The sequence below is a fragment of the Camellia sinensis genome, chromosome 14, assembly GCF_055761805.1.
Source record: "Camellia sinensis isolate YWXY chromosome 14, ASM5576180v1, whole genome shotgun sequence".
Classification (NCBI taxonomy): Eukaryota; Viridiplantae; Streptophyta; class Magnoliopsida; order Ericales; family Theaceae; genus Camellia; species Camellia sinensis.
Window position 1 is genome coordinate 139,556,613 of NC_138974.1, and position 10,728 is coordinate 139,567,340.

The following is a 10,728-nucleotide window of genomic DNA, read 5'->3' on the forward strand; positions in this document are numbered from 1 at the left end:
TGTCATGTGACGTCCCAAATTTTTTTTTGAAACGTCATAAGATTTAAATAACAATAACTTGCTAGATAAAATTTTAACTACTAGTTAGGAACTTTTAAGTTCTTACAAAGCCAAAGTCCAACGACAAAATAAAACTACAAGTTCACACACAATGTCACAACATAGTTTAATCCTAATACAAGGGATAACAGGATTTTATTCTGACAAAATCTTGACTCTAAGTCAGCCAAGGTTCGATATTGGCAGCAGCTCCAATTTCAGCCTCAGTCCCTTCTTCAACGTAATCTGGCATGAAACGCCAGGGCAACAAAATATATGCCATGAGTTTTGCAACACAATAAGAAAACGTAACCAACCTACCATTCTTTTTAAGAGACAAATAATAATATTCTAAACATGAGATAACAATATAATTATACACAGAAATTACAACCATTAGAATAGTTTCAGTAATTTTAATAAATTAGGTGACACTCGAAATCTCACCAAAGAGATTTAACTTACCAACCACTAAGCATGGCAACGGTTAATTTGAAACCCTCCCTTGCTCAAATATTTAAGTGTTACCAACCGTAACTACCAGGGATGCCCACATCCGGAGTTATATACCCAAGTAGTGGCATCCGTGGTCTGCCCCAAGGAAACGGTCTGCCAGGGGTAAGTAACCTCCCTGTGTGCCACCTGCACATCCACCCTTATTCCAAAACCGAATACCGAAAATGGGTCAAATAAGTCCCGTGCCATCTTAGAGTTTCGCAACACAATTTACGTGAGAATTCTCAAAACCAGGGCTCACCTTGAACAACCGGTGTTAACCGTCAACTCTTAATTCCGTACAGTCTTTAAACCAAGACTCACCCCGAACAACTGGTATTAACCGTCAATTGTTAATTTTGTATATGCCGTAATCATTTCAGTTAATTTTGACATTAATCACAAATAATTCCAAATTTTAATCACAAGTAATGTTATACCAACTCATTAAAATTTCCAATCATAAAATATTGCATGTGTCACACAATACTAAATAAAAGTACAGAATTTAAATAAACAATTTATTTAAACCATGGTATGAAATAATAACTTAGATACAAGAATTAAACCCTAAATACACACATGCACAAAATTTTGATTTACAAAATCAGACTAGCATAATATTAAAGTGGTGATTTTATTCTGTCCAGAAAAATTTTCAGAGTATATATCTTGCAAATAAAATTATAAATACATTACTTATACAACTCTAAAATTCATATCAATCTACAGGATACTCAATCAACATGTTATGGTTATTTTTCAGAAAGCATTTTCCAAAAATAACTTATAAATAATTCTAACAAATTCCAAGGGTGTTTATGACACAGATTTGTCACATTTCCTTACATTAATTCCATGCTTAAATTTATAGATCAAACCCATAATCTAAAAATTTATCATGAAACTAGACTTCTGAAATTTCATCTTTTAGTTAGAAATTACCAGATTTGGCTTAGTATAGAATTTTAAATAAATTTTCAAATACATGGTAAAATCTATCTCACAGTTTCAGATTTAGTTAGAAATTTGTATAAATTCGTAGAAAGCTCAAAAATTGTTTCCAAAAATTTCTGGATAAACTAGACATCATTATCAACAACTTTGTAGAATAAATCATCTCAAAATTCTGAGTATAAAATTATCTAAAAATTCGGGTAACATGCTGGCAGATTCAAAACAGATTATTCTCAACACAGTTCAGATTTAGTTAAAAATTTGTATAAATTCGTAGAAAGCTCTAAAATTGTTTCCAAAAATTTCTGGATAAACTAGACATAATTATCAACAACTTTGTAGAAGAAATCATCTCGAAAATTTGAGTATAAAATTATCTAAAAATTCGGGTAACATGCTGGCAGATTCAAGACAGATTATTCTCAAAACAGTTCAGATTTAGTTGAAAATTTGTATAAATTCGTAGAAAGATCGAAAATTGTTTCCAAAAATTTCTGGATAAACTAGACATCATTATCAACAACTTTGTAGAAGAAATCATCTCGAAATTTTGAGTATAAAATTATCTAAAAATTCGGGTAACATGCTGGCAGATTCAAGACAGATTATTCTCAACACAGTTTCAGATTTAGTTAAAAATTTGTATAAATTCGTAGAAAGCTCGAAAATTGTTTCGAAAAATTTCTGGATAAACTAGACATCATTATCAACAACTTTGTAGAAGAAATCATCTCAAAATTTTGAGTATCAAATTATCTAAAAATTCGGGTAACATGCTGGCAGATTCAAGACAGATTATTCTCAACACAGTTTCAGTTTCAATTAAGAATTTGTATAAATTCGTAGAGAGCTCAAAAATTGTTTCCAAAAATTCCTGGATGAACTAGACATAATTATCAACAACTTTGTAGAAGAATTAATATCGAAATTTTGAGTATAAAATTGTCTAAAAATTCGGGCAAACATGCTGGCAGATTCAACACAGTTTTAGACAATGTATCAAATGTACATAATCTGAAAAATTTCAATTATATAAAAAAATGAGAGGGTTGAGAGGGTTTTCTTACTTAGTAATAGGGTGACAAAATGGTTGAGAATTTTGGCTTCCTTAATCTCCTACTCTTCTTCCTCTCCTATCACTAAGCTTGGTTGCTTTGGGGATTTCTCTCTTTTTTTTTTTTTTTTCTTACCGAATTCTTGCATGCACAAGGAAGGCTTGCATGCATATATATATATATATATATATAAAATGCTAGTTGAAGACATCTCTCTCTCCCTCTCATTCTTTCCATTATTTTATTTTCTCAAAAAAATTCCATTCCCTTTCTCCAATTTCTAAGAGCAAGCTTTCCCTAAATTTTATAAGCTTTCCCTAAATTTTATGGCTATCCTAAATTCTAAAAGATGGTGGGTTTGGTAGGAGCTGTGGGTTGTTTGCCCACGGTTTGTTTGTTTGTATTTTTTTTTTTTTTTGTGTGTGGGTTTCTGAAAATTGACACACTAAGATTTTTAACTAAGGTATTTAGTAAGAATAGTTATTATATTGAATCCTAATTAAAATAATTTATAAACAACAAATATTGAACACCCACAAAATTATTATTCTTAATAATGTCTTGTTAGTGATTGAATTGAGTCAATTTAAAACTAACTTTTACACTAATATATAATTCAGATAGACTGTAGACAAAATTAATTAATTAATTAATTAATTAATTTTCTTTAAAGAATAATTAAAAGATGGGTTTTCACATGTCATGCCCTTATAGAATTCTCCAAAATATCTAGAGGAAAGCATGCAAGGAAGAGAGGTTAACAGAAGAATCTAGAACTCTCTAGCAAACTTTAAAAGAGTATGGAGAATTCTAGAATGACCCAGGGAAATCAAGAACCTATACACTTGTACATATAATTAGATATTTGTATAGATAGTTCTAGAAGGCGTTCTAGAAGGCATTCTAGAACATTCTTGTAGCTTGTAAAGAAGGCTTCCATGGGAAGCTTCTACATGACATTTGTGACGACCCCGTCACGTATAATATTTTATTTGGTTAATTACGGAAATTTGGGATTTTAATTAGTCGTTATCCTAATTTAATTTCGGATTTATGAGAATTGTGGAATCTGATTCGTATATGGTTCTATTAAAGATTTATTTTGAAATTAAAAATTAAGGGTCCAAATGGCTTAAGGAAGTGAGATTAAGAAGTTGAATCAATTTAATTTTAATTACGGACCCATTTGGGAGTTTAATTAAATGTTCGATTCAGTTTAGTAAAGTTGAAATTCGATTAATTAGGTCCGAATTGGAGGTAATTAAGTTAATTAAATTATGAGGATGGAGAATTGTGATTATTACGAATTAAATCTATTTTTGAGATATCCAATTTGAATATGTAATTTATTGACAAAATTTTTGAGTCTGATCAGAAATTGAAGGCCTAAATGATTTGAGAAACAAAAATTGATGATGTCAATAAGCTTAATTTGATATTTGGGACTTTTTGGAAGTTTGATTAAAAATCTGATTCAGAATGATAAAGATTAAATATAATTAATTGAGTCTTTATTGAAGTCAATTAGACTAATTAAATTATGAGGGATTGGTGATTGATTATAATTAATTTAATTATGTGATTATCAAGATTTAATTAGATTAAGTGTTGCTTAATTAAAATCATAACTTGAATTATGGAATGGTCTAGAATTGAGGGTGTGTTTGGAGGTGGGTGTGCAGAGAAAGCTGTGTGTGTATGTGTATAAGTGTGTATATAAAGAGAGAGAGAGTAGGCAACTCCATTTAACATTTTGTTGGAACCAGTCTTAAGAGACTAAAACACAAAAGTGTAGTCTCATGTTGTCCTGGTGGTAAAGCTTGAGAGAGAGAGAGAGAGAGAGAGAGAGAGAGAGAGAGAGAGAGATAGTTCAAATCAAGAAAAATAAAAAGGGAAGTCACCTATTATTCTTGCTGGAAATTGAAGAAAGAGCTTAGAGAAGTTGAGACCAAGTGAAGGAAAGAAGAAATGCTTAAGAAATACACCCATTGAAGACTTGAGGTAAGAAATTGAAACTTAAATCTTGTGGATAAATCACCTAAAAGCTGTAATTAAGAGAGGGTTAGGTTCAATCTCACGTAATTACAAAGGAAATTAGCAAGAAGATGATGAAATTAAATTAGATTCATGATTATGGAAATTAATTATTTTGGGTTTTGATTTTGATTATTAACCCATGTATGTAATGTAATTTAGGAGTTTGACTCAAATTAAATATATCTTGGAGCATCTATGATTATGAATTAAATTGATGTTAAAAATTGAGCTAAGTTTAAGATTAAGGAAATAAGTTTGGAAAGTAGTTAGTTTGAGTTTGATTTTATCATTCTTCATAAATTTGAAACTTAACCTTACATGCATCATAGGATTTCAAGGATTTGGGATTTTAATTCATGTTTAAAAGGTTTATGGATTTAAATTTGAGTTTGATGTGAAGAAAATTAATAACAATCCAAATTAGAGCTACTCCAATTAAAATTATTTAGTTTTGATCTTAATTTCATACATGCAAAGTTTCATAACTCCAATTTCATGATTTAAAGGAAAATAGAAAAGAATTAAGAATCAATTTCATGTAATCTCAAAGAAATTAGTAAAAGGGTGAAGGAATTGAATTAAATTCAAATTGTAGAAATTAAATTAGAATTTTAATTGTACATGTATCATGAATTTTTCAAGAGTTTTGAAAGTTTAATTCATGTTTTAAAATTTGTGGGTTGAAATTGGGTCTAATATGGAGAAAATAAATTAAATCTAAATTTGGACAAATTTGAATATAAATTATGATTTATATTTGAGAATCGAAAATTAGTTTGATCTTGATTTAAATTTCTTACATGTAAATATTTTTGAAAAGACTTTATAGCTTAAATTTATGTTTTATAAAACAAAGAAAGAAGAGTGTTGGAATTATTATATTCATGAAATTATTGGTTTAGTGATCAATTTGATGGTCGTTTTGGAGATTGAGATTTGGGTTAATCTAGGTTTGAATGTGATGTAAAAATTGAGGATTTTGGTGTTAGGAAATTTATATGTTGAAATTGATTTGATAAATGGTGGATTGGGTATCTCTATGTTCTATAAACGATTTTGGAGGAATTTTATTAATGATTGAAGTGGTTTTACCTAAGTTGTTGAGTTTATGAAAATGTTGATTTTTGACTTTTGTGGTTTAATTGATGGTGGTATTGTGCATATAAATTGGTTGGATATTGAAAAAGGTTAATAACTCAAAAATGTACAAAGGATGGGTGTTGTGGAGATTCGGTAAGTTGTTTGTTTGTCTGACTTGAAATTGGAGGAGTTCTTTAGCTTGTCATTTCATAGCATGTGTTTCATTGAAAGCTTTTCCTTAATTTTAGATCCTATTTACTAATTGTTAGGATTGGCCTCTTGGGAATTAATCCGTAGAGTTTCAAATCTACGCTTTTGCTATTTTTGGAGGTGAGTATACTTACCATGGAAATTTACCTTATCTCTATCTTTAATACAAAGTTTGAAAATATTTTTTGAATTAAAGGAAATAACACATTTCATCATGATATATGTATAAGAAGAAAATCTATAAATTTATTGAGGTCAAATGTTGAGCTTAAATAAATATATGATTTCATTTGTATAATGAAGCACTAATTTTTTTTATGAGAACTTATTTAAGTTGAGTCCTTCAAAGTTTATGATGATGATGATTAAATGACAATGAAACGTCATAGGAGAGTATTTATTTTTATTGATTATATAACTGAATATAGCCTTTGGGGCCACAAGGGCCGAAATGCTTTGGGGTCCTAGGGACCGAAATGTTTTAAGGACCATAAGGGTCGTTGTACATAAGGGGTCCTAGGGACCGAAACATTGAAATGAGAATTGAAGTGCTACGATGACATGAGTTATGTTCCTATGTTTATGTTTTGGGTAACGGTACCGTCACCACCTAAGTTGCGAGGTAACGCGACCCTAAGGCTATATAGTGGTTCGTATGATGGATATGAAATCTTAAGGTATTGACAAGTTGTATTTTTGTTTACTTTCCTTATTCAAATGTATTTTCCCTACATTATGAGATTGTTTGGAAAAATCTTGATAACGGTTTATGCAAAAAATTTTCAATTTTTATAAATTTCAGTCCAATTAAGCTCTTGTGTTTATTATCTTATTTTGAACCTAATTGGAAGGAGCAAGCTTTATAACTCCATAGGATTGGTCTACTCATTGGGCTCTAGCTCATTTTTTTTTAATTAATTTTTTTTTTCAGATTCCTAAACTGTTGTGTGGCTCGCCTCAACTTGGAAGATTAGAGTTTCTAGAGAATCAAATGTGAACATCTGGTAGTTGAGGTTTTGCTTAGGGTCACTCTAGGATGTAGTTTTATCCTTTGTTTTATGAAGTAGGTTGATTGTAAATATTTGCTTGTGAAGTTGGATGTATTGATGGATTCACGAATAGTATGATTTATTTTGGGGGGTAGTGGTGCATGGGAACTTTCTTAGTAGCATGATGATATTTTTGTCTTTGAATGGATCATCTCATATATGTTGGCCAATCAAAGGGTCTTATGCACTATTGGTGATGTGATATAAGAATTATATAGGTGATTATTGTGTACATGCGTTATAGCATTGGAGTGCGCCCTCTTGGCGGGGGTTGCCTTGCCGAGATTGAGTCGTGACAACATTTTCTTGACAGTTCTAGAATGCTCCTAGGGAGCCTATAATAGGAGAGGAGCTCATTGGCTCTAATCCATCCAAGAATTGTAAAGCTTTCTCATAGTAAATACAAGGCATTCTTTCAAACTCTCTTGTGTTTCTCTTACATGCCTTTCTTCTAAGTTTTGTAAGTTAGGCTGACTTAACATCATCAAGTAAAGTTTGAGATTGTCTAAGTGCTGCATGGATAGCTTGGAAACAGCCAATGCCGTGACATTAAGCTCTTATAATAAAGAAATGTATCAGGAGGAAATTCACCAAGCATTGAGAAAAGGTTCTAAAACATCCTAAAAGAATTTGTAATGTGAGAAGTCTGGACAAATATGAAAGGTTTTAAAATATTCTAGAGAAGTGTAGAAAATTTCACTACATACCATAGTAAATTAGAAAATTATAGAATATAGTAGAATGAAAGTGCCCTAGAGTATTTTAATAATGGCCTTTGGATTAATTTGATCATAACCGTCCGTTAAGGAGGTGAAAAACTATATAAAGGTAAAATACCTTCCTAATGCAACAAATTTCATAATACTGTACCACACACAATGGAAACATTCATAGCAACTTTTAGTGTTTATTTTCCATCTCCCTTCACCCTTCCTTCGCCTTTGCTCATTTTTGTTACCATTAACAAGCTGTAGCTCTGTGTTTACCTTCATCATTGCGTTGAATACTATCTTAGCCAACTTGTTCTTCACTTTCAACATTGAGTAGAATATTGCCTTGGCCAGCTTGTTGTTTGGCCAACTTGTTCTTCACTATAAACATTTATTGTGACACTTTATTCCATAACTTGATGTTTACTTTCAGTGTGTCTGGTTTGAGGTATGTGGTATAGCTTCTGTTTGACACAAATCCCATATCTATGTTCTTATCAAATACACAGGTTGGCCTGTGTCTACATTTTGCACAGTTAAATATGTGTTAATGTTATAAAGTTGCCAAATGTACAATCTGCTCCAATGGAAGACAAGAAGTGAAAGTGATGGGAGTACAAGGATTATCTTGAGCGCAAGGGAATTCCATGGTTTATGAGCTCTTGATACGAAAGTCACATATATGGCAGAGAACTTGAAAAGGGCACAATGTTGGTACTCGTATAGGGTGCAAGAGTTGGGTTCTATGTTGTAGTTCTTTCTTTCAGTATTATACAAATGCTAGTTAGGCAGGACCAATGTTACAAAAAAATGCTAATGCCTTGGTGATTTACATTTTGGGATGCAAGTTCAAGAACATGGTATGCTTCGCAACTGCCTTGGCTTTGGTACTTGGGGCTCTTGGGGGTGTACTTGTTGCCCATATGAGATAGGTGTGCGAAAACATGACGGGTTCTTGTTGCTGTTATTACTACTACCACTAGTGGTAGTTGTAAGAAAACTACTTGTGGGTTTCCAACAATGTTCTCGTGTTAAATATTGGCATTTGATATAGATGAGCTTGTTGCTTAAATATTTATGAATGCTTTTTTTTTAAACTTAGATAAAATATAATTGATTTGTTTTCTTTCTTTCTTTCTTTCTTTCATTTTATTTTATTTTATTTTATTTTTTAAATTGGGAGTCTATATTTTAAATAATTTAATGATTTTTTTTTTATAATCTTTTTGTGTGTGTGTTTTTTATTTTTATTACCACTCATCGATTTTATTTGATTTTTGGTGTCTTTAAAGAAGGCCCTATAGCTTCGTGTTTTATTTTATAACTAACCTACAACATACAAATTTGTTATGTTATATATTAGGTTGGTTGCTCATTTTTTTTCTCCTAACTCGTCCTTTTCCATGACTTGGTGAATGTGAACTACTTTTTGAATTGGCAATTCAGATTGAATCAAAAGTACAAATCCAACATTTGAAAAACAGATGCCATGTGTTGGAATCTGGGTCGCTTTCTTCAATCGGGCATGTTTAGGATGCAGTGATAGAGACATGCAATGCGCGTCCTCCTAAGATTGATGATTCAATACTTATAGTAGGAGGATTTGATGGTTCTTCATGGTTGTCAGCTTTGGGTTCCTATTCTCCTTCTAGGAACACAATGAAATCTCTTAGGTCAATGACCTTCGTACGTTCATATGTCTCTATAGCAACTTTGAATGGTGAACTTTACATATCTGGTGGTGGAGATGTTGACATATGGCATGACACAGGAATAGCTGTCATGATTTTGGTAAATCCTTTTATTGTGTGTGACTCATTAATCTTTTACATGCGCTAATAATAGTACAGTTTTATTTGTTTTAAGTTGAATCGTACAACGCAATAAGTGATCAATGAGTGAGTCATCCTTCTTTAAATCAGAGGAAGGGAAGTCTAGCGGGAGCTTCCTTATACCGCAAAATATTGGCAGTTGGTGGTGGAAATGGAGTTGAATGTTACTCTGAGGTGGAAATGTTACACATGAACATTTGGAGGTGGATCACCTCTCAGTCAATGCAATAGCTGAGTATTGACTGTTGACTGTTGGACATGAATATTGATTGTTGCATTGACTGAGATGTGATCCAGCTCCCAATGTTCATGTCTAACATTTCCACCTCAGAGTAACATTCAACTTCATTTCCACCACCAACTGCAAATATTTTGCTGTATAATGAAGCTCCCGCTAGACTTCTCTTCCTTTGATTTAATAAAGGATGACTCACCCATTGATCACTTATTGCATTGTACGATTCAACTTAAAACAAATAAAACTGTACTGTTATTACCGGATGTAAAAGATTAATGAGTCACACACAATAAAAGGATTTACCAAAAACATGGCAACTATACCTGTGTCATGCCATATGTCACCATCTCCACCACCAAATATGTAAAGTTCACCATTCAAAATTGCTGCAGAGGCATATGAACGTACGAAGATCATTGACCTAAGAGATTTCATTGTGTCCCTAGAAGGAGAATAGGAACCCAAAGCTGACAACCATGAAGAACCATCAAATCCTCCTACTATAAGTATTGAATCATCAATCTTAGGAGGACGCGCATTGCATGTCTCTATCACTGCATCCTGAACATGCCCGATTGAAGAAAGCAACCCAGATTCCAACACATGGCATCTGTTTTTCAAATGTTGGATTTGTACTTTTGATTCAATCTGAATTGCCAATTCAGAAAGTAGTTCACATTCACCGAGTCATGGAAAAGGACGAGTTAGGAAAGAAAAAAAAAATAGAGCAACCAACTTGGTATATAACATAACAAATTTGTATGTTGTAGGTTAGTTATAAAATAAAACACGAAACTATGGGGCCTTCTTTAAAGACACCAAAAATCAAATAAAACCGATGAGTGGTAATAAAAATAAAAAAAACACACACAAAAAGATAAAAAAAAAAATCATTAAATTATTTAAAATATTGACTCCCAATTTAAAAAATAAAATAAAATAAAAAAATGAAAGAAAGAAAGAAAACAATTCAATTATATTTTATCCAAGTTTAAAAAAAAAAAACATTCATAAATATTTAAGTAA

General features: G+C 31.6%; 1 long non-coding RNA gene across 1 annotated transcript; it reads left to right on the forward strand.

Annotated features, from left to right (window-relative positions):
* The first annotated feature begins 5,930 nt into the window (after positions 1-5,930).
* Positions 5,931-7,044, forward strand: LOC145806729 (uncharacterized). Its single transcript, XR_014350201.1, has 2 exons — positions 5,931-5,993; positions 6,805-7,044. It is a non-coding gene; the product is annotated as an uncharacterized LOC145806729 (long non-coding RNA).
* Positions 7,045-10,728: the final 3,684 nt, after the last annotated feature.